Source organism: Conger conger, chromosome 18 (genome assembly GCF_963514075.1).
Source record: "Conger conger chromosome 18, fConCon1.1, whole genome shotgun sequence".
Classification (NCBI taxonomy): Eukaryota; Metazoa; Chordata; class Actinopteri; order Anguilliformes; family Congridae; genus Conger; species Conger conger.
In genome coordinates, this window is record NC_083777.1 from 5,045,001 (window position 1) to 5,072,500 (window position 27,500).

The following is a 27,500-nucleotide window of genomic DNA, read 5'->3' on the forward strand; positions in this document are numbered from 1 at the left end:
TTCCCAACGCTGCGCCTTGGCTGCAGTCTGGGAGCTGCAGCTGTGGCAGACTGCAGAGCATGGTGGATGTCAAACACAATTGCACAAAGTGAGTTTGATAGCAGTTTCATTGTGGGGATTTACTTGTACGGGATATCTCGACAGGATGTTCGGCCCAGCTGCAGAATTGTATAAACACTGAATTTCTTCAAAGTGCTGTTCATTAAAGGAAAATTAGCTGGGGGCGGTGTCTAATAATTAATTGGCGGCCATTTTGCAAGAAAGCAGCTGACCTTTCTGCACTTTCCTCATGGTTGAATTAAGAAGGTATATGCATGTGTATGTGGGTGAGATTGCAGTGGGTGGGTGTGTGTGTGTGTGTGTGCGCAATAGGTAGCCTCACAGCAAGAAAGTCACAGGTTGAAATCCCAGGTCCTTTCTGTGGGGAGTATTCATGCTCTCGCTATGTCTGCATGGGTTTCCTCCCGCAGTCCAGAGTCTACACTGTCCATAGGAATGAAGGTGTAAGTGAATGGTGTGTCAGCCCTGCAATGGACTGACAACCTTTCCAGGGTGTATCCCCTCACCCAATACATGCATAGACACCCACCACCCCACCCCCACACATCTGAGCAGGAATATGCAGGTTAGATAATATGCCTGCGCACGTACCAGCAGCATATGCCAGAGTACACATAGGTATCCTTTCTCTTCTGTTCAAACTCCATTTTGAAACATTAACTTGGGCGTTTGCCTGTCATAGTGTGTCCTGCTCCTTAATGGATTGCTAGTCCTTGAAGTCGCACTTTTCCAGGAGAGGTAATTAAAAATGGCATGACACGCAGGCATTAAATCATTTGAAGTCCTTGAATAATCATTTCGGTAGTAAAATAATATTTCTGATTGTCAGAAAATAACCTTGATTTTATAGATGTCACTAACCATTCCGATGAAAGTCTTGGAGCAGGTCGGAGCCACTGAATTAAAATCTCAAGGTTTCCCATTCAGAATCTCTGAAATATGCCCCGTGTCTTACTGTCTGCTATTATTAAATATAATGGGCATATTCACTTGAATTCACTTGAACACAACCACTTCAGCATTTCTTGTGATCACAGTACTGTACAATTGCAATATCATCATAGCCTACAGGATTTTCACCTTGGAAATATTTTGAAAAAAACATGCAAAACATGCAAAACTTGCCAATTCCCAATACCCTGCTTGCCTACCTGTATTTGCTGGGTTAGATGAGACAGTGAGAGAGGTCAGCTGGTTTTACTAAATGCATATCTTAGGAGAATGTGCGGTCATGTGAATTTGTTGCTATGGGGATTGACTGGTAGGCCACAGGCTGGATGTATTATGGTCCACAACACACACTAGCCACTACAGGGAGATTACTATACAACACACACACCAGCCACTACAGGGATTACAGTACAACACACACACCAGCCACTACAGGGAGATTACAGTACAACACACACACCAGCCACTACAGGGATTACTGTACAACACACACACCAGCCACTACAGAGATTGCTGTACAGCAGACACCAGCCACTACAGGGAGATTACTGTACAACACAAACACCAGCCACTCCAGGGATTACTGTACAACACCAACACCAGCCACTCCAGGGATTAGTGTACAACAGACAGTTGCCACTACAGGGGGGTTACTATACAACACACACTAGCCGCTACAGGGAGATTACAGTACAACACACACACCATCCACTACAGGGAGATTACAGTACAACACACACACCAGCCACTACAGGGAGATTACAGTACAACACACACCAGCCACTACAGGGAGATTACAGTACAACACACACACCATCCACTGCAGGGAGATTACAGTACAACACACACACCAGCCACTACAGGGAGATTACAGTACAACACACACCATCCACTACAGGGAGATTACAGTACAACACACACACCATCCACTACAGGGAGATTACAGTACAACACACACACCAGCCACTACAGGGAGATTACAGTACAACACACACACCATCCACTGCAGGGAGATTACAGTGCAACAGACACACCAGGCAGGACAGGGAGATAACTCTGCATAATGCAGAGTGCTGACTAACATTTCCATGGTGGTTAAGTGTCTCCCCGCCCTGAGGACATAGTTTAGTCCGGCACACTCAGTGATTTCTTAGCACTTAACTGAACTACTGCTCTCTGCTGTCATTTCCCCTCACTGACAAATCGAGCTACGAGCCCACGGCAGCTCACTTACTGCCCAAATCCCAGTCATTGTAGTGGCCATTTCCTTTGCACAAGTGTCTGCGAGTGTCAGCACCTAATCCGTAAACTGCAGCCTGAATGTTGTCATATTGCAAAGCTTGGAAGGGTAAAAATACACAGAGCATTTTTTTCCCCTTCAATCACAGGATTTAAAAAAGAAAAAACCATTTTTACATTCAGTACATGAATGAAGCAAATCTTCTCTCAGCTCACGAGGCCCTCTTGGCTGCTGACAAGCGTGTTCCTCGCTAAAACCTGGACTTCTCTCAACAGCTACATTCCTCCATTGTACAGCCCCTCTGCTGTGCTCGTACAGTTGCGACCAGATGAACTGCGTTTATATTTAGATTCGTGTCTGGGCTTGTGCAGGCAGACTGCAGCCACGCATTGATCAGAGGGGGGCGCTAGTGTGCAGTGAGACACGGACTAGCTCGGGCGACTCAGCCATTCACCCTTCTCCCTCCCAGGCCAGAGACCACAGTGAGGGGCACCGGCAACCATTTTGGGCCGGCAGCCATTTTGGATTTTGGGCCCCATGAAAAGATGTCACACTGGGCCCCCGCCACCCCAGGGTACCCCATCCCTGGAGAGTTACAGCACCATTTTTCTGAGGGTGCCTATCAGTCAGGCTCCTTGGAATCACCCCCAACCCCCCCCCGCCCCCACCCCCCCCGTATTTGTTTTTCTATAAAAAGTGTTCAGGATGTTTCTGCACGTGTCACTTTTTTCTTTGTGGGTTAAATCTAAAAAATGTCATCAACAGAGGAAGGAGGAGCACGAGATGAAACATGTATGGATTAGGTACTACAGTGGTGCGTTAGCTGGGTTAGTGAGAGAGTTAGCTAACCGCTAACCAAGTGGCTGGTCAGGATTTTGTAATGTTAGCTGCCGTTAGCATATGGAGCCCCAGGCCACAGTCACCCCTGGCATAGTGAGGACTCTGTAGCAGAAAATGGGGCCCGTTCAGCCTGGGGGGGCGTTCAGTCACTCCTCTTACCTGAGTTCTGCAGTGCAGCTGCAGATTTCACACAGGTGTGTGGGCACTTGGTCAGAACGTCGTCATCTTCTCAGATGAGTACAGCGGCCATGTTGATGATGTTGATAAAAAAAAACCCATGTTTTATGGGGGAGTTGCACAGCGATGTGGTGTCTGTCTGGAAGTGCTGCTGCTTTAGCAATGGAAAGTTTAGTAAAGGACATCCTACCGCAGGTGTAAGAAAAATAACTTTAGACATGTTAATCTTGAGAAAGTGTGGGTAACACACCTCGCTGAGAAGCAGGATCCGGGCAATCGGTGTGATACATTCCTGTACGTGACAGTTGCCATGCAAAATAAGTACTCTAATTAGGAAAGCAGCTGGTAAATTTAGAAGCTAATTAATGCGTAATCAAAATTCATGACATGGAAGAAAAAATGGAGAGCTCTCACGTGTTTAAATGTGACATTACCGAGTGATTTAATTGCCAAAAAAGGATGAATTCATTAAAAGGAAGCCGTTTTATCCGAGTGAGATGAAGTCAGGCTGATCATCGCTTGCTGTAGTGCGCTGGCTTATCAGTAAGTCTTTTTCTCTGGATGTAAAAACGCAGCGCTAGTCTGAGGAGAGGACTACAGTCGAGCACAAGATGGACGAAGGCAGAAAATAAAAGGGAAGGAAGCGGAAAGCCAGGCTCGACGCGACCAAAAAAAACGAAACGAAAATAAATCAAAACTTCCGCCTGTGGCCAAATTAGGCCGTGTGCAATTAGCCGTCTCCCCGGAAAGCAAATCACTCATCAATCAGGAGACATCAACTGACTGACAGAGCTGATCCAGTTAGCACTTAGGGTGCGGCATGAAGTGGGCCCCTGGTAAAGTGGCTATAATTCATTGGAACCACCTGGTGATTCCCTAGTCACCTTCCCATTTCCTCTCTGCCAGATGCTCCTCGCGCGTCCAATCAATCAGACGCAGACGCGGGAGGCATCGACTCTGACCTTCAGGCGCTCTCTCCTCCTCTTTCTCCGGAGGTTCGGCCGGTTATTCCCTCGCTCTTTCCCTCTCAAGCCCTCCTCTGCCTTTCTCATCTGGAGCTGCACCTGCGCCCGGACCTGAACAGCCCCGCTCTCCAGCGCTTTGGAGTCTCCCTCTCCACCGCACTCTGATCTGAGGGCCCAAGGCCTCGGCCCATCAGCCACGCACTGAGAGAGGAGAGAGTCGACTTCTAACTGTGAAGTAAAGTGCATTCAAGCTAACAAGGCACCTGGCATTATTTAAAATGATTACTATTTTTATTATCGGAGGAAAATGTTCCTCATTACCATGTGTTCAGCTAGAGCATTATGTGGTGTTCTTTATACCAGCTGAAAACCTTTATGGTGATTTATTTATTTATTTTAAGTTAGAGTGCAAACAACATGTGGGCAGAGTATCACGGATACGCACCTGCACATTTGATGGTGCTTATGAACTTTATTAAGATGGCTCCAACTTTTCATCTGTTTGTGGGTCAACTAAAATCTGGAACTCTTGAAATCTTGAATCTAAAACAATGACCCAACATCGATCTAACCTTGCACTGACCCAGCATCTATCTAACCTCACACTGACCAAACATCTGCCTAACCTCACCCTGACCCAACATCACTCTAACCTCACCTTGACCCAACATCTATCTAACCTTACCCTGTCCCAGCATCTATCTAACCTCACCCTGGCCCAACACTAAGAGTCTGCAGCTATTTTCTGGAGGTCAATTTTTGCTCTGTTTGTCCTGATCAAGTTTGGAAAAACTGGCACTGCAGAGAAAATCAGTTCTCTGTGTCTTGGCAGGTTTCTATGTTTAGAAATTGCATTCCTTGGACTTGAGGCAAAGATGTCTAAACCGATGTTTGTTCTGCCAGTAGAAGAGTCAGGCAGTCTCAGGTTGCTAAACTGGTTTGGCTGTCCTTTTCCCTGACCACTAGAACATTGCTTTTCTATGTCGGCCTATGACTCATACTACAGGTTTTTAATAAAAACGAAATTAACAAATGAATGCGCATTTCTCTCCGTATTAAGGTGGTGTCGCACACTGCTCGCTGTGCAGTGATCTACAGACACCCTTAATTAATGGAGTTATAATATCGCCCTCGAGCATTGTTGTGTTTTATGTTCTTCCTGCCAGCTTTCTAGTAAAGTAAGCACATGACATGCATCAGACGCATCCCATTAATCCACTAAAAGAACCAACTCAGATCACACCCAGGCTTTCTCAGTGCCCTGACTTTCGTCTGCACCTCCTCTTAATGAGGGAATTAATATACCACTCACATAACGAGAGGCCACGCAGGAGAGGGGGAGGGGGGGGGCTACCTAAAGTTTGTTAGCCTGTTAGCCTCCCCAGGGTTCCTCAGCTGCTCTTGCTGCTTGCCTCCGTATGCTATAATTAATCCGCTAATCCCTCCTATGTCCTTCCACAGCAGCCGACCTTTTATAAATCATAAACGGATTTGCAACTTAGATGCGGAGGAGCGGCTCCGAGAGGTTCTATAAATACAGGCCGCGGGCTGAGCCGTACGCCGTCCGCGGCGGTGGGCGCGGTCGCCTCGGATCGATGGCCGTCGGGAAGGCGGGGAGGAGCGGTGCCCGGTTCTCACGGTGCCAACCGCGTAAAACAACCTCCTCGGCGGTAGAGACGCCAGATCGCTCAGGGGAACGCGCGGAGATGGATTTCGTTTTGGCGAGGAGAGTCGCCCGCGTGGCTGCGGGTAGACGGATGGCGTGTATCGGAATACAGGCTGGGGGGTCAGAGGTCTCCTGTAGGGCCGGGACAGGGGTCAGTCACTGTCGCCGTTGGCCATTAAGGCTGGACACGGAGACTCCCGAAGGTGACTTTCTCCCAGGAAGCCAAGCGGCCCCCCGGGCCAGTACGGCCAGTCCTGTAGGAGCCTCACTCTATCAGTGGCTTCACTGATGAGTGTGGTTTTCGGGTGGGTGTGGGGGTCTTGTGAAGGCTCCTCCTGTCTGTCAGGTACCGGAGAAGAGCCAGAGTGGGGTGTGTGTGTGTGTGTGTGTGTGGGGGGGGAGTTCTGAGTGATGTGGGGAGAGGGTGAAAATAAAAGGAAATTGCTCCTGGGTGGTGACAGACGCACAAGGCTCAGGAACGCTGTGTCACTCAGCAAAGCAGACAGAGGGGGACGTGTGTGTGTGTGTGAGTGTGAGTGTGAGTGTGAGTGTGAGTGTGAGTGTGTGTGTGTGTGTGTGAGTGTCAGTGTGTGTGTGTGTGTGTGTGTGTGTTGGGGGTGTGTGTGTGAGTGTATGGATGCCGTGTGTGTGTGTGTGAGTGTGTGCATGCTGTGTGTGTGTGTGTTTGTGCATGCCATGTGTGTGTGCGTGTATGAGAGTGTGTGCATGCCGTGTGTGTGTGTGTGTGTGTGTGTGTGTGTGTGTGTGTGTGTAGTGCGTGTGTGTGTGTTTGTGTGTATGTGTGTGTGTGCGTGTGTGTGTGAGTTGGGGGTGTGTGTGTGAGTGAGTGTGTGCATGCCGTGTGTGTGTGTGTGTGTGTAGTGCGTGTGTGTGTGTTTGTGTGTGTGCGTGTGTGTGTGTGAGTTGGGGGGGTGTGTGTTACGTAGACAGGAAGGCTACAGGTGCACAGTGATCCTCTCGTCAAAGGGAGGCCTCGGGGCCAGTAAAACCAGACGGAGCAGAGACGTGTTTCTATAGCAACCTCAGGATTGGGCGAGTGGTCTGGAGGCGTTATACGCAGGTCCCTGCATGTGCGTCATTCACCTGTTACTGAATGCCAGGTCACACACCGCACGCCAGCTACGCAACACACCAACCAGTGTTTGCTGTACCCACACAAATATATCAGTGAATGAATTTCACTGAATTTATGAATTGTTTGGCCTATGCCGTTGACTGTTTTCTTTCTCCTTATTACTCAGCCACTTAATCACTTCCTTGCCTTTCATTGGCACATCTCTGGTCCTTGTGTTGACAAACAATAACAAACTCCAAAGGCAATCAAAAGGCTAGTTCCAAGACTAGATACTGAGAGCTTTCTTATGTCTCCTCTAAGGAATGACTGGACACCGGACTAATCAGAAACAGCTGTGAAACCAACTGCTCTAGTTACTTCTGATCCCCTAAAATGGAGGGACTATATCTAAAAAGGGGATATAATTTCTACACGAATCACCTGATATGAATGTAAATACCCTCAAATTGAAGGTGACAGTCTGCCCTTTAACCTCACAACCCTTACTTCATTTCCAGTCCAATGTGGCCAGAGTGCAGAGCCAAAGTAATTGAAATACGCGCGTCCAAATACATACGGACTGCACTGCGCAGCGCTTGAATGCCGAGACACCCAGGAGCGGTGGCTGGAAGTGCGCCTTCAGAAACGCGGACGCGACGGGGAGCTAATCAAAGAGACGCTGTCGAGAGCGTCCGTACCTGCCGAGCGCTTTCACTCCCCAGACAAACAGCGTTAAAGAGCCTCTGTCGTCGCTCTAGGTGTGAATGCATCATTACCTGGAGTTAGTTACCCCGGCGAGTTTACGCAGCCGGCCCTGGCGTCCGCCCACAGCTTCGCACAAAAGGCGGGAAGGAAAGGGCAGAGACGCTTCATGCAAATGAGGATACGGAGGCTCGGAAAACCGCGAGTCGGAGAAAGTCTGGAAAAGTTCCTTCTTCAAACTGGGCCACCCGGCCCAGGACCCTCTCTTAGGAGGGTCGGAGGTGGATTTTTGGAAAGGGGGGTGTGCTTCCCAGCTGTCAATAGACCAGGGAGGAGGCGGATTACTGTGCCACATTCTTTCTCTCAAATGTACACCGCTCCGGCAGAGAAGGAGAGTTAATGTCCTGGATGTCCTTGGTTCAAAGACTTTGAAGTTTTTTTTCTTCTTCTTCTTCTCTTTTTTTCTCCTGTAGCAGGCCCCGACAAAGTCCAATTGTGAGCTCTGCAAGGCAGACAACAATCTGAGGTTCCTCTCCAGTACGAATTTCCCCCGTGAACAAATGAGGAAATTTAACGGCAGGGAATTTTGGGTTTTTTGTAATTTAGTAAATTGTATTTTTTTATAGTCAGGTGTCCCTATTTAATTTGAGATAAAAAAAGCCTTGCTGGCTTAATTGCATGTGTTGAGGGATTTCAGAGTAATATCAATGGGTCGTGACTGAGATCTTGTTACACAAAATGGCAGCTTAGGTGTAATTCGATGCATCAAATTTATTATGGCTGTAATGCCTTGGATCCTGACCCTGAATCCTACTCAAGTCAATGAATGTAGTGTCTGACATTCCATGGCATGCATAGATTTGTGTGTGTGTCTGTGTGTGCGTGTGTGTGTGCGTGTGTGTGCAATCCTGTGTTTGTGTGTGTTATTCTCGACTTCATGATGGTATTGTCCGATGTGTCTGGGCTGGGCAGGGAGTGCTTGTTAACTGGCCAAACTACTTGTTACTGACCACGGTGGCAGTCAGAAACTCAATATTTGAATTGCTTGTTGTCTATTGCTTTCCATTGAAGCCAAAACAGAGATTTTTTTGCTTCCACTTATAGTTTCGTTGCAGGAGCACTGAATGAGTTGAGCAGTCTCGTGTCTGCCAGAGGGCTTGCATGTACCTCCTTTTCTGCCACTTCTAACCCCAGCACAGTTCCCAAGGCAGACTCATGCTGACAGCCTGGGGAATGCGCCCATGTGCAGCAGGTACCGATTAACCAGCAGGGGGCGCTGGTCCGTGGTGAGGTGCTGGCATGGCGGCGACTGAAGTCGTCCAATCCCTGGGAAGCGTAAGAGCGGATTGTGCATCGCCATGGCAGCGACGGGTTCCGCTGGCGCGGTTAGATAGCGCCACGCGAGGACTCTGTTCGTCTGTGAATCTTAATATGCAGAACCTGTGAAGAAAAACAGCTCTCGTCGTGACACCTGGGGAATCGGAGAGGTGGGGGAAACTGTTCTCGGGCTTCCTCCGCAGTATAATCTCCACGTCCAACGGTCTTTGTACGGTCTCAGGCTTCACGCTGTTTTTGCGAGATGAGACTTATTCTGGCCTTTCTTTTGAAAACAGTGACAACAAGGATACATTGTACAAATTCAGGGTAAATCTGTGTATCAGAAAGGCATACTTCCATGATACGCACTACTGTGTTCCCGACAATATGCTTGTTTTGCTTCTTGCTTGGACTGTACACTCTGGAGTAATAAAGTAATAAAGTAATGAATCTCTTCTCAGTATTGGAATGCACTTTGTATTTGTTACCTTAACTTCTACTGTAGCTGTCTGGAAACTGTGGTCATTAGCATGTTGCCGCCGGTTAGCATAAATAAGAGAGAGACAGTTAATCAGTTAATGTATAGACAGTTATATCATAAATGCATATTGTAGCCATTGGGTTTGGTAGCATTTTACCAGCTATGCTAGTTGAACAGGTTAACTAATTGCTAGGTTAGAAAACAAAATGGAAGGCAATGATAGCTTGCAAAATATTGGATATCTAAATTGTAGTTTGGGATAACTTTCCCATAAAACCAAACTTTAATTGTAGCCTACAACTCTTTGTCTGTGTTTATTTGTCATTATTATCTGTCATTATTTTAGTGACTGTTTACTGTGGGCAGAACTGTATCGCCTAATATTAGCTTGCTTACTTGGCTATGTTCATTACAAGTAAAAAGGGAGCACGTAACATATTGAAAATTAAATGAGAGATGATGAGCCCTGAAAAGGATCTACACGATAAGGTGGTAACTTAGACACCAGTTCATCATATACAGTTACCCCCATGATATGCAGCATTCAAATCCATATCAATATAAGTCAATAACAAACTAAAAATACAGTAAAGACACAAGCACACACTGTGGATACAGAAGCCAGCTAGAGTACACATATATTATAATTGGAATATGTCCGAGTGCATTTATTCAGCAAATCATTTTCATAAGGCTTATTTATGGCCAAATAGTTTTCCAGCCAGCCTTGTTCTACTACGGCTGCTTACATGGCTTAGGTGGCTCTATAACAACCACATGACAAGATAAATATCTAGGCTAGATGTAAAGATAGGTATTTTCTGGCTGTTATGATCCCAGATCACAGCTAGTCATACTACTATATTCTTACTTGGTCGACCTGTAGCTTGCTCATTGGAGCAAATGGGAGTGAATTTGAAATTTGTTTTATACAGCCTTTGTGTATTGAGCTATGCCGTTATAGCAATATAACCTAACCACAACGGCTGTGTAGCTAGCTACATTACCACAAAGGAATTTCAAGTTACAGCAGTAGCTAGATGCTACCTTGCTAGCCTTAGCATTTTTAGCCTAAACAATTTCATTTTTTCATGAGAAGAGATGAGATTTTTCTCCTTTGGACCATGCATACTCAACATTTTGCCAAAACATCTGAATATGCCATCCATGTCCTGTACTTCAAGGTGGCTACCTACTCACAACATTTCTGAATTTATTTTCTTTTTGTGATACATTTGTGAAGATTGAAACCCAGGACTGTAAAGGCTGTTTGTGATATATAATCCACAGCCACCCTCTCTGTGTTTAGTACATCACTAACGTTTCAAAGCAATCACTGTGTTGAATTCGTTTGATTGCATTTGCATACTGGATAACTAGGAAAGGCTCATTTGTAAACACATGCTAGTCTGCGCACTGCACTGCCAGAGGCTGTGCTTCCCTTGGCAGACACCATAAATCTAAGTAAGGAAGTTCCAGGTCTGTTACATTATTCAAAACAAAGCTGATACTGAAAGGCATAACTCATAACCTCTAGGTATTGTCTGGTGCCAAAAATGATGGGAATAACTTTCCCCTATGGAGACACCATTGACACTTTTAATATGTCCTGACCCCCCACTGCAAATTAAAACATGTGCCTTTCATTTAGTAGAGTCACAGAATTGAATGGCAATCTAAATACATAAATAAATAGATTTTCAGTGATGTCATGGTAGATCATTGTCAGCCAGTCCCTCACCATCTAAGATAGTTTTTACTTTGGAAGGATTTTTAAAATTATTATATTTTTTTAATCAGGGTTAATACAAGTAGACATTGTTACAGGTTTTCAATTAAAGTGAATTTAAGTACATAAAAATTACACGAACGAAAGGTAGTTATTTCCATGTGTATGTACATGCACGTGTCTACGTATGCTTGATGAAAAGGTCTTTATCATCAATGATGCGTGTTAGATAAAAGGTTCCTGGTGATTAATTACTGCGTATTAACTGACAGGTCCTGTGTGGCTCTGAGTACTCCTGACTCAGCATGTCGGCATTCACATCAGTTACTGTGCTCCATCTGATTTCAGTTTGGGAAGGAATGAAATCATGTTATTTTTACTCATAAATGTAAACCCCAGGCCAAAATAAAGACAGCCTTTGAGCAAACTGGGGTTGGAGCACCCATGGGCTTCAATGAATGAGCCTTACAAAAAAAAAAAAAAAAAAGAAAAAAAAAAAAGGTTCTTACCAGACTATTGTGTTTGTTTCCAAATGTCATAAACTGCACATTTTGAGACAAACAGTTCACATAAAAACATTATGTCTACACATCCATGATCATCATCATTTTAACAAATCGTGACCTTGGAATTAAAAGGGTCTATCTGCATTCCGAGTAGTGTTGACACTTTGAGCTTCAAAGCTGTCACATCCTACTCAACAAAACTGAAGTGTGGAGCAGTAGTTCATAGATGGAAATGTGGATAAGTGGATAGGCTACAGCAGCAGAAGACCAATAAGTCAAGAAAATAGTCTAATAAATACCTTATAAAGTGCCCACTGAGTGTAGATCCATCATTACGTACTGTAGGTGCTGTATTTTATTTTTCTGGGTGATGGATACATGTTAAAAGCCTATTTAGCAGGAAAAATACATTGAAAAAAGTAAGATGAACTAACATCAACATTTATTGAGGTTGTGTTCTCAGCCACAAGGAGGGCATTTTTTAATGTTGTAAAATGTTTGGGAACCCTTGTTGTACAGAACAGGGGGCAGGAGAATTTCAGCTCTGCGCACCGACAGTGTCCTGCTGAGGATCTTCCCCCCAGAGGCAGCATTCTTTACCCTGCCTTATCACCGGGCTCTAGCTAAAAATACAACCTGGATCCCATCCACACATATTTATCAAAGCTACAACTTTGACCTGCCGCTAAGGTCTCCTCTCATTTTAGATTGTCCGGGTAATTCACTGCTTGATTGCAGAGAGCTGTTGGCTCTGTCCTTATTTACTGCCTCCTGTGTGAGCTTGTTAAAGATAATTATACTAGATGTATTCGATACCTCTATTCCTTACTGTGCAAATTATACTTGCCATTTTTATGGCTGTGCTCCTGGCTATGTGTTAAATGCATTTCTTACAGTTTAATTGAATCTGTTTATTTTGGTGGTTTTGCATTTCTGCTTTTTAGGGCTGGTATGGACAGCATTAATGTATGCGTATTAATCTCCTTTGAAATGCTCAGAAATGTTTAAGGTCACATTAAAAAAACCCTGAGCTATCCAATGCAAGTTTATTATTTTATTTTATTATTTATTTCAGAGAAGAACTTGCATATGCCATGGAGTAGTATGTATATCCTGAGTATTCCTACAGAGACAATTAAATATAAAGGTATTTTATCAGAATACATTTAATATTTTTCCATACAGAAGGAACTCCAACAGAACCCTAATGATTTTCGAGAATTTAACATTGGATATAGGCTTATACACTATTAATCACAAAAAAGTGAAATGTTTGCATTTGCTGAAAGCCTCAAAATACAGGAAATTAAATTGATCAGCCTGCTAACATCAGCCTGCTCTCCATCAAGGCATATTCATCATCATATTCAATATTTTGTTACAGATCCTTTGCAGTCAGTGACTGTCTGAAAGTCATGAGCCATAGACATCACTAGATGCTGGTGACAAGAGAAAATGTGTCATTGTCCAAATACTTAGAGTGCACTGCATAGGCAATCCAGTCTTAGGCTTACACACTAATAAAGATGAACACAGACAACTCCAAATGTATGTACAGTACACACAATAACATATACAGCATGCGGGAGGCAGTTATAGTGTATATGTAAACTGTCATTTTAGAGCATATTATGCTTTGTTAGGGACTGTCGAGAATAAAATCTGCTCCGCCTTTATTTCTGCTCTCACATTCTTCAATTTCTCATCTCGGGTCTTTTACAAGAGTGTTCGGGGGCCAGAGCCGAACGCCTTCTTCGATTCATAATGTCATAGCTCTCATGATAAATACAATAAAACCTTTAATAAGACCATTACCCGCGTGTCAGAGCGAAGATCTTAATCAATGCAAAGTGCAAGGCTCTACAGGAATTGATTCGGACATTTTATTATAAAACGTGGATGGTGAGGCGGACGGGGAGGAGTGATTCCATTAGATCGGGACACTGTCTGCGGGACGCCCTGTCTCTGGAGGCCACGGGATAAACACATTACTGAGCCCAACCCAAGGGCCCGCTGCAACACAAACGCCACAATCCATGCTATTCGTTTTTAAAGCAGCTAGTGAACCTGCATGCATTAATTTCTCACTGCTGCCTGACCCTTCCGTGTGCTTTATTGTCCTGAACTGAACCTCAGCTCTCCCTCACCTTATGGGGCTGCGGATTGGATAGAATAATACAGGCCTGTTTGTGTTGTGTTATCACAGGGCATTCGCATTGCCTCATAGGGACGTCAGGTGATGTCTCTGACATTTCTTTAAATAAGGTTTAGAAATATATGCGTTTCGTATGTTTGGGGTTCTATTTGACCCGTTCAGTGTTTGATTATTATTAATCTTGATATTTTATGAATTTTATAATTTGGTGGGATTAAACAGTTAACATGGAATACACATAATGCTATGGTTTCAAAAGTCCTGTACAAACTTTGCATACAAAGGGGTTAACTTTTCCCTCTATAAAATGTAAGAGAATATATAATTGTTTTTATTTTTATCTGTGGTTTCTTCATGGATGATTCTGGTGGCACTTTCCCATACAGGTGTCAAACTTTCACTTACCTCAGGCTCTAAATGATGTTAACGTAATATGAAGGTTCAAAAATAATCATTTGCATCCCAAAGGCATGTATCCCCTTGTTATCAGTTGTATTATTATTATTATTATTATTATTATTATTATTATTATTATTATTATTATTATTATTATTAGTAGTAGTAGTAGTAGTAGTATTATTCGTATTAGTATTATTATTCTATAATAACACATTGTGATAATACAGTCTGCAATCACAGTGACAGAATTCAGAGAATCAAAACAATTTGTCTCATCTTTTTCCCCGCCTTTTTTAACTTACGGCCCTTTTTTGGAAGCAAAACTTTGAAATATGCGAGTGGTCCAGGTTGCTGTCATCGGCCTGGCTGTTTCTCTAATCAGATAGCGGCGGTTGGCTTTAAAACCCGCCATTATGCGTTAATCAGGCCCATTGAACCAGCTGCTCAGCCAATTAGCCATTTTGTTTCCTGACATGATTTCCAGTAGGTCCCCCGCCAGAGACCTGGTTTTGCTCCCCCCCCCCGACGCTCCGCTCTCGGCTCCTCGGATCAGATGTTCTTTTGTGTTCGGTATCGGGCATCAGGTCCGGATTGTTCTACGACGCAGGGCCTGGATCGCATTTCCTCTTTGGCCGAAGTTTGGAGATAGAGGGTGGATAGGCCTTAACCGGAGGCGCGATACTCGCCGATAAGTTCGCCACTCTTACAGGCTTTAATCGCTCCGATCCCGTAATTCCCGTTTATCGCAGAGTTAAGCGGTTGAGAGACGTGTCCGTGTTTCCTGATCAGGTTTTACGGGGGCTAAGAAGCCGGCGGGTATTTCGCTCAAGTAAGGGAAAACAAAGAAAGGTCTTACGGGGTCGTAGCGTCTACGGACGCTTTGCTTACTTGCATTCTCCGCTCGGCTGCAGAAGTTCAAGAATTTCACAGGCCTGTCGTCGCTAAGAAATCATTTTTAAAGAAAGAAATAAATCTAAGGACTGTTGGAGGTCTTTGTGATCTCTTCTGCAGGGCAGTAGAGGGTCTTTTTAAGTCAGTAAAAACGTACTGTCACCTTGGTCTGTTCGTATGTTTTCATAATTTTTAGTATCAATCCATAATGTAAACAAAAGAGCATGTTTCCAGTCAATATCCCCAATACGACAGCCTGATTATGAGTGTAATTGTGTGTGTGTGTGTGTGTGTGTGTGTGTGTGTGGGTGCGCCTGTGTGTGTGCGTATGTGTGCATGTGTATGTGTGCGCGCGTATGTGTGCATGTGTGTGTGTGCAATTCATTCAATCCCCTAACGTTCCAGAAGACATGACAAATTGAATGTCACATCATCTCACGCCAAAACAGCAACAGGTAAACTGCAAGCTTATAGAATACCCTGTTCTTAAACTTACCGCATTCTGAGACTTTTATGAACCGTTAATTTGCTTATGAATTGCACATTCTCTTTAGATCTGTTAGCTCTTTGCTGTCCCAACCCCCAGCCCCCCAACCCACACACACACACACACACACACACGCACACACAAGTTTGATTACTTCCAGAGATGCTTGAGGGAACCACGCTTTCTCAAAACTCCTTTGTCATGTGGAATCACTCTCCTTAATCTTCTGATTTCCCTAAAGGAAACAGTGAAATGCAATAAGTCACCCTAGTGAGCAGTTTCTCCAACAATTAAATGCAGATCTCCTCGGTACTGTACCTATCCTGATCTCAGCGCGAAGCATAATAGCTTGTCCTACATTCACTCGGGGCAGGAAAAAATGCTTCTCGGTTCTCTTTTTCCTAATTATCGCCGGGGCACATTAACATATTACAAATGCGTCGTTAGAATAAAGAGCGTTTATTTCTGTGTGGAGACTGAGGGCTGTGAAACCCTGAGAAGATTCAGGTCCTTACCCATTCCTGTGTGACATGTATTAATCTGTGCGGGAAGAAATTATATATTCAAAGCAGTTGAATTAGGTTACATCTAAAGCAAACCTGACCTCTGTTGAATTCATATTATATGTATACAAAATACCTTCTGGCAATTTTTTTGTTTTTGTTTTGTCTACTTGTTTCTAAAAAAGCATATTCCTATTTATAAGGAAACATTGTTCATAAATATAGCCATTGCTTTATTATTTTTCTGCCTTTATTCTATAGCTCTGCTAGGTAGGTGTCTGTTATGCTACTGGCTTAATGTACAGCATTTTCATATTTGACTTTCAAGTCCTGAATGAGTTTAGATTTACCATTATTTTTATTGTTTATTTTTACGAGTTGCCTTTTTCAATTCTCTATAACTTATATATAATAGTTATCAGTAGGAAGACACATACAGTGCAGTCCGTATGTTTTTCACAGTTACCATTTCTGTTCTTTTGGCCCTGTAGTCCAGCACAGGTCTTTGCCAAGTGGCCAGTCGATAACACTTCTGCAAATGTTATTATGCACCTGTTTTATTGATAAAACATCTAACTGTGATGTTTGGTCCCAAATCTACCCCCCCAATAACAAGTACAGTGCAGTCCATATGTATTTGGACACTGGTACAATTTCTGTTCTTTTGGTTTTGTAGTCAAGCACATTGGATTTGAAATGAATCAATAAATGTTAGAGTTAAAGTGCAGACTGCCCCATTTAATGTGGGGGTATTCACATCCATATCAGGTGATGCATGTAGAAATCACATCCCTTTTTTATACATACTCCCCCCATTTCAGGGGACCGAAAGTAATTGGACGGTTGGCTTCTCAGCAGTTTCTGATTAGTCAGGTGTATTCAATCGATTCTTTAGCGCAGGTATAGGAAAGCTTTCAGTGTCCAGTCTTGATTCTAGGCTTTTGATTGCCTTTGGAGTCCGTTATCAGCATTTGTCAACCTGAGGCCCCCGAGTTGTGCCAAAGAACAGTCGGGGAAGCCATCGTGAGGCAGAGAAACAAAACAGTCCAAGCCACGGCCACTTCCGGGCAAACCGCACACACGACCCGCTCCGAATCCGCAGACAGACCCAGATACCGGCGCCGTGTACACGTACAGGTGCTGAATCCCCATTGTTCCCGTCGGCAGTGACGTGAGGTGGCACCTCGCCCCGACGCCCCGGTGAAGATGACAGACTCGCAGCTGTCATAAAAAGTAAAGGGTTATTTTAAGAGTGAAAATTTACACTCATTTGTCACAGCGTGACATATACCGTGGCTGCATTCATTTATTTATTTATTTTCTTGAAAAGATCAGGTGCGCGGGAAAAGCAGTGTATTGTCAGAGGCGGTGTCGGGGTGGTGTCTGATGTCGCTGTTATTAAGAGGTGTGACAGCGTGTCAATGTATAATCGCTGCTTTGCTTTACCAGTTTAGTAATATAGAGCGGCTGATATGGTACAAATCTGTCATCTGTTAAACATCAACATGCTGTTAAATGTGCATGGACTTCTCTGTGTCTCATTTCTAAAACATTTCATAGGTTAGTATGTAAGCATGAACTGCCTGTTCTTGTGTCAAATAACACATTCCATAAGGCATTGTTAGTACAGTTTGTATTGTTATTTATTTGTTTGTGTACTAATGTTGAATTTGACCTCTGTGAGTCTATTTCCAGCCCGGGGTTTGTTATGTGATATTTGTGCACTTGCTCACGTGTGTATGTGTGTATGTGTGTGTGTGTGTATATGTGTGTATATGTGTGTATATGTGTGTGTGTGTGTGTGTGTGTGTGTGTCTATGTGTCTATGTTAAAATATTGACTGCTTCTCTGCATATTCCTGGCATATTGGCACATTGAGTGCTTTATTTCAGTATAAATCAGAAAAGCATAGCTTGGAGAGAGATGTCTTTCTGCTTCCTCTCTCCATATTATTTACCCCTGTACCCAGAGCTTTCTGCAGCATTAAATCATTAGCCTTCATCAACATTTGACCCGAATGCAGTGCTCAAATTCCTCTCTTGTGTTTTGCGTGGACTTGTACTCCTATTAAAGTCACTCAGGGTAAGAACATCTATCGAGAAAAAAAACCAAAAAAAAACAGGGCCGTAATTCAATGTGTCTGACTATGCAGGAGTGCAGGTCACAGTGCTGGGAAGAAGGAAATGGCACCCAGGATGACTCAAATATCACCAAGTGTGAGTCTTAACCAACAGAAAAACATAACTGTAGTAGTTTACCTTATTTGTCCTGCAGAACCTGATTAGACCTCCTCTTTGTAGAAAATGGTTCTACCAGCTGGATGGGTGAAGTTCTTATCAATTTGTCTGAAAATAACTTGGTGACTTGGTGCAAAGATTAGATTCGACTGTAATTGAAAATAGGCCTACATGCCTTATGTCGCATGGGTACGAAATTAATGAGCTATCAAGCTAAATGTAAAAGAGCTACAGTAAAGATGGGTACTTTAAAACCATACAATGTTCATGTTATCTTGTCATTCAGTGAAAAACAGTTGAAGTGCTTGTTTTGTCTTACTGGGTTAAGAAAAGTGAGTGATACGGAAATTATGAATGCACCATAGCTGTAGAGGCAGGGTGTTTTAAAATCGCCAACCTCCTGGCTTGTCCTTCGCAGGCTGGAATGGTGGGGTGCCAAGGAGGTGCCACCTTGCAGCAGAATTAATTCTGTAACGTACAGACACATCCTATCCGCTGGAGTTCAACAAATCCTTCCGAACTCATTGGCTCATGCTTCATCCCACAGCAAGACAATGATCCCAAACATACACCAGTGTTCTCTTTTTTCTGAATTATGTTACGGACTGTTCATTTTGATTGTTTGGCCTGTGTGTCTGACTGCTTTTTTTTTCTTTTCTTTTTTTTCTTCCAGCCTCATAATAGTCTCGTTGGGTATGACCAGCTCATACCCTGCTAGACCAGCTTCATGACCAGTTTGGCCATGCTGGTTGACCAGCTCATACCCAGCTAGACCAGCTTATGACCAGCTTGGCCATGCTGGTTGACCAGCTCATACCCAGCTAGACCAGCTTTTGAACAGCTGACTGCACACAGTTCACTTCTGAGCACTGTGCTCATTTGGTTTTGGCCTGCATTGTGAAAACATGCTTTATGTCAGTGGTCCTCATTCCTGGTCTTGGGGAGCTGCAGAGTGAGCTGGTTTTTGCTTTCCCCTTAACATCAGTAACCAATTCAGATGAGGTGAGTTAACTGTGTAATTAACTGCTTTAATTGATCTATTAAGTGCTGAGTAACCACAAAAACCAGCGCACCCTGCGGCTCTCCAGGACCAGGAGTGAGGCCACTGCTTTAAGTGAAGTTTATTTATGTTATCTTGACAATGCATCCAGAGTTCATCGGACAGTTGTAACACAGTTACCCCACAGCTAATAAAATGCTCTCAGACTTTATTGAATCTTGTAACATTATACGCTTTGTCCTACAAACCTGCACCCCCTCGACGGGCGGACGAGGTGTTCTACTTTAAAGACAAATGTGCATGTTAAAACGTGATTGATTGGGGAGGGTCCATCGGAAGACAACCATTTCCCTGAAGACCAATTTCTGAATGCTCCTCAAGCTAAGAAAATAACAAACAAATATGTACAGGGCTGGTGTCAAAGGATGGGCGGGCAGGCCGATTTCAGTTTAATGAGCTGACTAGTTAGAAATAATAGCAGAATCCTGGAACCGTAAGTCACAATGGCAGGGTATAATGTCACAGCCGCTAATTAACATGGGACCAAAATATAAATATCCTTTCTCTGTAACATGCAAACTGATCACAGTATTGGCTGTGGCACAACTGTGTCAGACACAGCAAGCAGAGCAATGGGTGCCTTCTCCGTGCCCTCATGCGTTCAGCTTGAGTTGCTGAGCCAGTTCATCATTCAGAAAATAGGTGGTTCCAAACAGTCATGGGTGCCCAGTTTTATGAGGTATGGCAGTTAATTCAGTAGTTTTTTGGAAGGAAATGGGGGTCTTCTGTTCTATAAAAGCGGTTAACCCCTAAAGTATTGCCCCTTCTCTTGACACAAGCTTAATAGTTACTAATCCTGGTCTCTACAGAAAGGTAACCCTTTGGGGTTTGTTTTCCAATTACTCCAAATATTACTGAAACAGATTTTCTGTTTTTGACTGGATACAGATTACTGTAGCTGTGACGCTTGGAATTCCTCCAAATGACTACATTTGTGAAGATATTCCAAATTAATCTGAGTGGAAAATAGTCTCCCCCCTCCACTCTATGTGCTTTTACAGCATCTCTCATTCTGGGCTTTGCAGACTAATGAATATGACCTCTGACCTGCTGTGTAAAAAATGTATTCGTTAAGAGCACCATATCAAGTGCCTTTTAAAGATAACAGAGCCGAACAGAGCGCAGAGAGTCTCTCTGAAATTACTGCTTCCATTTTCTGTTGCCACCAGGTGCCATATTCTTTTTGCATCTGAGTGAGGTGTAATGCCGAAGGCATTGTGTGAAATGCCAGGCCACCAAACGATTTACAATTACGGTAATGACAAAGCAGGATTGTTGATACAAGGTGCGGAATGCTTAACTTCCTCCGATGATTTCTTTCCTGATAGCTGAATAATTTATGAATAAAACTCAGCCGGGTAAAGGATCCGGACTTCGTAAAAAGCCAGAGCTGCAGGCTCTTCAGATGTAAAGCCTGCTCACTCCGCAAATTGGCATTTGATCCAAGGACTCTCCGGAGACACACGGCTGTGACTGTTTGAGGTGGTGATGTGACGCATGCGCACGCTCAAATCCACCCACAGTAAGCGTGACGTCTGCGCACGCTCAAATCCACCCACAGTAAGCACACTGCGTGTTCTACATTTCCGCAGAGGCAAACATAGAAATTGCTTTGCTGGTGGGAAATGTAATTGTCAGTTAGTCAGTTGATTTACAAATCTAAAATGAATGGTTTTAAACCAGTTGTCCTCAAGAGACGTGTTTCGTAGTAGAGCCCAGGTTATTAGGTTTTACTTGTAATTATTGCAGTAGTATTTCAGTATTATGCAATATTTTGGACACACTTTTATATTGCTGTATTACTTCAGTGAATGTAGTGTACTACTTGGATGTAATTTCACTCCTTCAAGTGCAGTACTCATGAAGTAGAACTCTTTTTACTGCATTGTACTTCAGTTAAACTGCAGTATAAATTCAGATATTCCATTTTTGAATAAATATGGGAAAATAATGTTTGTATTCATTTATTGTAAGTCAACGATAAACATTGATTGCATCCAGGCCTAAAAGACTCATTACCGATGTTATTTTTATATTCTTTCCCCTCTTGCCCTCTTAACATCAGTGTAAAATATGCTACCACTTATACTGAGGAGTCTGTTACCATCCTCCTGGCACCGAGCATAGGCATTTTCCAGGAAGGAGCTTGAGACAAACCCAAAATCCTGAGTTTCAGCCTGTAAATCAGTCGTTGAGCCCAGTCTCCTGTAATTACACGGAGGAACTGAGGGGTCTACACATTCTTTAACTAACCGTTAACACTACCTTTACTTTTAGACTCTTTAAATTACAACTGATTCTGTATATCCAGATCTGCTTCTCATTAAATATATACGGGGGGAGGGGGGAAGTTTTTACATTGCAGTCAGGTCTCTTTCATTGTCTGAAAGGGCAAAAAAACTGTCAAGCTAATCTGACAAGCGATTGGCAGCGGCAAGACCGTTAGCGCTTAAACTGGCGATAAGCTCACTTACCAACGCGCTGAATAAAGCGCGCTCGCTGAGAGCCCTTAGAAACCCAAAGGGGATAAACAGGCGTGTTGTTCACCCGACGAGAGCGTTTCTATTCTCCACTGGTTCCATTATCTCAGCCTCTGTGGGCTGAGGGTGTTGATAATTGCTCTCGTGTTGTGATGTTATGTCCCAGGCAGGAATTTGGGGTGCAGCTTGATTCCAGTGGCCTTCTCTGAATACCTGGCACACAACCCTGGTTTTTTTTTGTGGGTTTTTTTTGTGTGTGACATTTTTCACCCTGTGTGAGAATTCAATGCTATGGCCTCTTGCCATGTTTCCATAGAGATCGAAATACACCATTCTGAACACACAACAGTGCACCCATTGACTGAGACACACTAAGCACTTTAACAACACACTCTCACTTTGAAAGACAGAATGAGCAGTGTGAATGAGTAATGAACTTATATAATATAATAACATATTAACTAATATCATGAAATAATTGCTAAAACACTAAATAATCATCACATGATATTTTATTATGCTTTAAGAACATTATTCTTAAGATTTTAGCTCCTGCCATGTTTTTATGACACACCCAGGGCAGGCGAATTTTGGAGAGACACCAACATGTTTCTCAGTGTGTTACTTATTATCTGGGCATTTTTGGATCTGTTGCCTTCAGATCCTAAATTATAAATAATTTGCTATTTATCTGACACTTTTATCCAAAGAGACGTGCCGTTGATTGGACTAAGCAGGGAACAATCCCCCCTGGAGCAATGACGGGTTAAGAGCCTTGCTCAAGGGCCCAACAGCTGTGCAGATCTTATCATAGCTACACCGGGGCTTGAACCATCAACCTTCTTTGTCCCAGTCACGTACCTGAGCCACTAGGCTGCATCGTGAACCAGATGTAGAAAATAGCCATAGAACCTGGCCTGCAAACCTCAACAGTGAACCTCACAGTTGAATAATGCTTTGTTTCTTTTTTGCTTTTTAAAAATGTCCAACTGGAGGGTTGTTATTTCATTTTTAGCATAACAGTGTTATATAAATAATCATGTAGTACTAGAAAGGTTATTCTACTCCTTCTACATTGAAAAATGCTGTAAGGAAATTGAAGGCTTTCAGTTTATTGATTGACATTGACATTGAGATGAGGTTGGCTAGCTACACTTGTAGCTGCTAATTCTTCTGTTCTGCTTACAAAGTAGTGCACAGGTGTGGTGACTGTGAGTCAGCCTTGGTTTCTTCATGACTGTGCCGATACAGTACTCTGCAAAAGTGTTAGACACCTTAGATTTTTTAAAGATAAATGTCTTATATATCTTTATATTTATTTAGTTTTCTCTGCATTAGTGTGTCAGTAGAAAAGAGCACATTTTACATTTTACATTACAAACTGAAATTATGACAAACTGAAATTATGACAAACTGAAATTATGACAAACCCAAACGTGTTTTGGTACAACCTACAGCCCATTTTCTGATAAAATTGCGGTGTACCTGATGCTGATGCAGTTTTAAAGGCAATTTCATTTTATTTAGTTGTAACTGTTCACTGCCCTTTATGGTACATTTTTCTTTATATTTAAAACTGTTCATTTCATTATTTTTGAAAGCATCTTGTGCCTAGGATTTTCGGACCGTCCTGTTCATGATGCTCAGTTCTTTTTGGTTTGTCTCTATTCATTATATCTCTATACTGTTTGGTTGCCCCTTATTCTTTTTAAACACCCTCTGCTCTCTTCTGTATACTCCCCTTGTCCTGAGGGTAAAACACCACCCGCCTTCATTAGACCCCTAAAATAAAGCAGCTTAATTGAACTTTAAATCCCAAATCTATTTTCATGAAAAAACAACCTGTCAACAAAAAAGAGCATTTAGGGGGTTTTCTCTGCTGTTAAACAGAGTGGCGGGTAATTTTTTACCCTTAAGACAACACAAGGGTTAATAAATATTATGCATGGTTTTGTGTTTGTTGATGTATAGCATATATATTGCAGTACCTGTTTATTTTTTGAAAGTTTGTTCCCTTGTATAAGACTGCTAAATGCACGTGTCACGTTCTGAGGAGAACAGGGCGCTTTGTACCAACGGAATATTGTAAGAAACCCACTTCAAAACACGCTGTTCCTCTCTCAAACACACGTAATGTGGAAACTAGGTATCAGACACTCCAAAAGAATATTGCCTGTGACAGCTAGGTCTTAAAGAGAAATTGCAGAAGTAAACCAGAATGTTTACAGAGGGAGAGATGAGAGCAGGGGCGGGGAGGCGAACATGCCAACACAATGCGCGATGTTTTCTTTGACCGGAAAATATTTTTCTTTCTCGGAGGTGCTTGCGAGCGGGGCTCTGTGAGGAGGTGTCGGGATGCGTAAGCTTATTTCCTGGGACTCTGGCTTCTCCTCGATCTGTCGCGGCGTTCATATGCGAATTTCCATCTGTCAGCTGAATCACCACACGCGACACGTCGGGTTGCTATGGGAGACTTTTCTCGTTCTCTTTCGTTCTCCTGGTTCTGAAGCAGCGCATATTTCTTACACCTGCTGCACTTATTAAATAGGCGTATTAATACCTCGGTCCGCCTCCTGTCTTTTAAAACGTCGTAACTTCTCATGTCCATCACATAAATTAATGAGTGGGGGGGGGGGGGATTTAGTAAAATTACCATTTTCATCTGTCATTTTTACTTGCTTGGGTGGGGGGGGCACTAGTGATAAATGCGGAAACTAAAGCACATATTCAGCTAGTTTCCCAGATTACTGTGTATTAATATACTTTAAAAGATGAATGTGGTATAGGGAGGCACACGTCAGGCCTATGGATCATGCTGTACTTACCCGCGGAAGTAAAAGAATAATGAAACTATTTTCAGCTTTGCGCCAGCGCTGTGAGTAATGTATCTGGTACAAAGCGCTGCAAAGCAATACCTTTTATAGGTTGGTAAATTTATTTATTTTTTAAAAAACAAGCAAAGAAATTTATAAATAAATAAAAATGTTAAACAGGCTGCAATAAATTTCAGGCGCGCTCTGTTTTGAACTTTTTTGGTGCGTTTTGCATAATGGCATCCTAAGTGCTCTAAGCTCTTGCAGTGGTAGCCTGTTAAGAGTGCCATACATCAGACACGACTGTGCTGTTTGTGTTTCCATCCCCGTGAGGTTAAACAGATGTAGTGCAAAGTAAATGGAGAATTATACCCTTGTAAAAGGACATCTTCTAAGAATACATGTTTTTAAGTTAGGGGATATGTTTTTACAAGTTTAGTACTCAGGTCCAGTTAGAAGGAACAGTAATAGTGTGGTGGAAGTGTGGCCTTACACCAAAAATAAATATAGCTGTTAATATATTGTTTTAAAAATCGTAATTAGCAATACCTTCAGGCACTCAAGTGGATGGAAGAGAGTTGTGTATCATCAGTATTAGATGATAATTCATAGGAGGAGATGACACAACCAGGAGACTTGACACAGAGAGAAGAGGTGAGGAACGCTGACAGCACCCTGGGAGACACCTATCAATCAACTATAACGACAATGACAGTGACAAATGTTATCTTTGGGATCACTTTCAGCTGCATAAATAAAACACTGTCAACCAATCAAAATCCATCCAAATTCACAAGGTACTGGAGAGCCGCAAGGTGTGCTGGTTTTGTTGTTACTCAGCACTTAATTGATCAATTAAAGCAGTTATTACACAGTTAACTCATCTCACCTGGTTTCTTGGGTCTGAGTTGGTTGCTGATATTAAGGCGAAAACAAAAACCAGCAGACCCAGACAGCTCTTCAGGACCAGGAGTGAGGACCACTGAATTATAGTTATTGTTTATAGTTATAGTTCTTGTTGTGGATGGACCTCAACGCTGAGCAAACCCCTCCTGTCAAATGTGTCCCATCCACAATGCCTATTCTGGTTGTGTGGTCTAAACACGTCTGTGAGGTGGGACCCTCTGGCCGTCTGGTCTAAACACGTATGTGAGGTGGGACCGTCTGGTTATATGGTCTAAACACGTATGTGAGGTGGGACCCTCTGGCCGTCTGGTCTAAACACGTCTGTGAGGTGGGCCCGTCTGGTTGTGTGGTCTAAACACGTCTGTGAGGTGGGACTGTCTGGTTATATGGTCTAAACACGTCTGTGAGGTGGGACCGTCTGGTCGTGGGGTCTAAGCGCGCCGGCGGGGAGAGAAGCAGGATGCCTGCAGATACGGGCGGGGTCGCGGCGCTGGGGTTGGACTCCTCCGCATGGCGGATCAAATCGGGGTCACCGCGGCACCTGGGAGGTGGAGTACTGCCTCCACAGCACACAGAGCAGGAAACAGAAATAGCCCGGCGTCCATGCGCCAGCAAAACCCGGCCAGCTGGACACTTTGTCTGAAGCCAACGGGAGCCGCTCGTCTCCCCAGAGGAGACGGGGACAGGGAATATGACGCCTGACCGTTTCTCTTTGTCACAGCGCTGTCGTGCTCATCTCTGCAGAGGACGGGGTGTGGACCTGGTCAGTGTGGGACCGTTGGGACCGCTTAAGCCCAGTGCTAAACTTGGAGTGTGTATAAATGATAGTGACTGCTGCAGATAACTGGTCTCATAATGAATAGATACTCTAAGTGAGGTTTAGCATGTTTCTGTGCCACCTCCACACATGCAAATGTTCTGGGGGAGGAGGAACATGAGAGTGTGGGTGTCATAAATCATCTCCAATTGATCTGTCATGAAACATCAATGTCAGATTTTTCATTTCCATTTAGTACATGGCTCTGTGAGAGATGCATGTGTGGGGTTAGTCTCTGTAAGAGATGCATGTGTGGGGTTAGTCTCTGTGAGAGATGCATGTGTGGGGTTAGTCTCTGTGAGAGATGCATGTGTGGGGTTAGTCTCTGTGAGAGATGCATGTGTGGGGTTAGTCTCTGTGAGAGATGTCTGTGTGGGGTTAGTCTCTGTGAGAGATGTCTGTGTGGGGTTAGTCTCTGTGAGAGATGCATGTGTGGGGTTAGTCTCTGTGAGAGATGCATGTGTGGGGTTAGTCTCTGTGAGAGATGTCTGTGTGGGATTAGTCTCTGTGAAAGATGTCTGACCATTGATACACTGAATCTCGTTCTGTCAACTGTGGCCAAGTTAAACAGGGGCTTTCCAACAAGCATCAATCATGTTTACTAGGGTAATGGCAATTCAGCATGATTTTAAGTGTCTTAGTCTGTTGTAATTTGCAATGAAACTTAACCGAGGTGTTTTGTGGCATGCTATGAGGTTTGACTGTGCAGTTTTATTCTAATTAAAGGGAGATACTTTTCTGGCTTCTAGTTCTGATTTAATACGTTTATTCAAAGATGCAGATCTTCATGCGAGTGCAGTTCAGCCTTACAGCCCCTTAGAGGGCCTATATTAATTTTCATATATTTCATATAACGCACATTCATGTCCAGCAACATATCCAATAATTACTCTTGTGGTTTAATAACATAAAACTCATAGGGCCAGTTTCACACACACACAGATTAAGCTAAATCCTAGATTAAATTATAATTTCAATGGATATTCTCCATAAAAAACTCTGTGAAAGTTTTCTGTGAAACCCGCCCATTTTTACTCAAACTA

The 27,500-nt window shown here is 43.4% G+C and overlaps 1 protein-coding gene across 2 annotated transcripts in view; it reads left to right on the top strand.

Moving 5' to 3' along the window:
- Positions 1-27,500, top strand: part of macrod2 (mono-ADP ribosylhydrolase 2) — a 597,810-nt gene that overhangs the window by 440,497 nt on the left and 129,813 nt on the right. The gene's annotated exons all lie outside the window — the stretch shown is intronic.